Source organism: Penaeus monodon, chromosome 3, assembly GCF_015228065.2.
Source record: "Penaeus monodon isolate SGIC_2016 chromosome 3, NSTDA_Pmon_1, whole genome shotgun sequence".
Taxonomy (NCBI): Eukaryota; Metazoa; Arthropoda; class Malacostraca; order Decapoda; family Penaeidae; genus Penaeus; species Penaeus monodon.
In genome coordinates this window covers 4,762,316-4,764,815 of record NC_051388.1, presented here as the reverse complement: position 1 = coordinate 4,764,815, position 2,500 = coordinate 4,762,316, and the positions used below count along the sequence as shown (strand labels likewise).

Genomic DNA, 2,500 nt, shown 5'->3' with positions numbered 1-2,500 from the left:
ATTAATATAATCATCCTTATCATAATCTAATGATTACAACTGATATCATCATCATCATTATAACTATTATTATTACCATGACTATCATTATCATCATCCTTATCAATATCATTCTTACCTACACCGACTGGCTTGTGCTTCACTCTCCTGGTACCATAGTACTGGTACTAGTATCACTGTACACGGGCAAGATGTCAACAAGCAAGATTACCAGAATCTTACCGACGTGCAATAGTGAAAACAGCGGTACTTTCTGCCTCTGGCCCAGCAGTTTAGATTTCGACGGTGATCTTCTGGGTGCATTAAGTAGATATTTTTATTTTTTTTTAGCTTTGGACTCTGAGAAAACTTGCTTATGGACGAAGAGAGAGGCTCTTATGAGAAAGGTTATGCCATTTGCTTGAAGCAGGGGAGATTTCAGTGTCATCATTATGAGAAAGACTGCGTATTCCGGACTTCTTTACGATTTCAGAGACAAAATCGTTTGTAAATGCTAGCAGATTGACTTCTTATACTGTTAATATTACAATCGTATTAATTTATTATTTTTGTTATAGCAGATTATTATTATTACTGTTATTATTGTTATATCTACAATAATTATCATTATTATCATTATCATTGTTGTAATTATTATTATTATTATTATTATTATTATTATTATTATTATTACCATCATCATCATCATCATCATCATCATCATCATCATCATCATCATCATCATCATCATCATCATCATCATCATCATCATCATCATCATCATTATGTTTACCATTATCATCATTATCATTATCATCATTATCATCATTATCATTATTATTAATGTTATCCTCATTATCATTAGAACTAATCGAAAATGGACAAAAAAAGAACAAATCAACGAACCCGACTTTAATAGTAGACATATGCTAATGAATTGAAGTTCGTGTTGAGCTGAAATTGACAAAAGATGATTTTGAATATATTTTAGGGCAAATGGGGGTTGATTAGACGAAGCTTTGAGGGTAAAGAGAGCTAGGATTTATAGACTTTTTGGAGAACGTAAGGGTTGATGAGGGTAGCTCACTGTGGATCAAAGGTAGATAAGGGGTTGGTGATTGGATTAAAGGACTTTAGGGAGATAATATTAAAAAAAAGGGAAAGTGATTTAAAAAATTTGGGTAGAGGGATACGCTCTTTGGCCTCTCTCTAATTGCCTTTGTTATCGTTATTTTTCTTGTTGGTATTGTGATCATTATTGTTGTTATTACTCCTTTTTCATTTTATCATCATCATTTTCTTCTTTCTTCTTCGTCTTTTTCTTATTATTTTTACTGTTGCTATAATGATGATGATGATGATGATGATGATGATGATGATGTTGATTATCATTATAGTTATAGTCATTATTATTATTATTTTATTATTATTATTATTATTGTTATTATTGTTATTATTATTATTATTATTAGTTGTAGTATTAGTAGTATCGTTATTACTATTATTATCATTATCATCATCTTTTGCTTTTTATGATCAACATGATTGTTATCATCATCCTTATAACTGGTTTCGTTACCACTAGCATATTAGCACATCTATAACCATTGTCATTATAAATGTTAATGCCCTTTTAATGCACTCTTACGTTCACTGCATTCATTAGCATAATTAAGTAACCTAAAAATTCTCTCAGTTGTGTCAAGCATAATTCTAATGCTTCCTCACTGTTTACGTTTAATTACTTTTCAAAAATAAGAATGAATAGGAAAAGGCAGTAAGGAACGAGGGAATAGCAGTAGGAGGGGGGAAGGGGAGGAGGGGCAAGAGGGAGGAGGGGGGGGGATTATAGAAGGAAGGAAATGAGAGAAATAGAGGAAGAGGTGGAGGAGGAAAGGAATGGAGGGGAAGTAGCAAGAGGAAGGAAGAAGGTAATAGAAGGGGGGATAGACGAAGGAGGGGAAGAGGGGGGAGGAATAGTGTAAGGAGGGGAAAAGGGGGAGGAACAGAGAAAGGAAGGGGAGATGACGGAGAGAAATCGTGAAAGGAGGGGGAGATGGCGGAATAGTGTAAGGGGGGAGGGGGTGGAGGGGGAAGGAATAGAGGAAGGAAGGTAGATGGGGAGGAGAGATTGTAGAAGAGGGGGGAGGGGGGAGTTAATTGAGTAAAGGCTTTTTTTCTCTCTCTTTTTACCATTACAGTATATCCAAAACGATGCTCTTACTCCTGGTCTAATTAAAGTAGACTGTATGGCTTATCTCATTAAACCGAGTAACAGCTTGAGCTGAGGTAATTAAGGAATAATTGCCTTTTTCGACACATAGTTCCCTCCTCCCCTTCCCTACCCCTTAACCCCTTCCCCTCCCCTTCCCTACCCCTTATCCCCTTCCCTTCCCCTTAACCCCTACCCCTCCCCTTCCCTACCCCTTATCCCCTTCCCTTCCCCTTAACCCCTACCCCTCCCCTTTCCCTGCTCCCATCCACCACCCTCTCTACCCTCATTCCTCCTTGCCAGACACTG

General features: G+C 36.6%; 1 protein-coding gene across 1 annotated transcript in view; it reads left to right on the top strand.

Annotated features, from left to right (window-relative positions):
• LOC119590861 overlaps nucleotides 1-2,500 on the top strand; it is a gene marked incomplete at its 5' end in the record, with an annotated part of 56,767 nt that overhangs the window by 50,805 nt on the left and 3,462 nt on the right.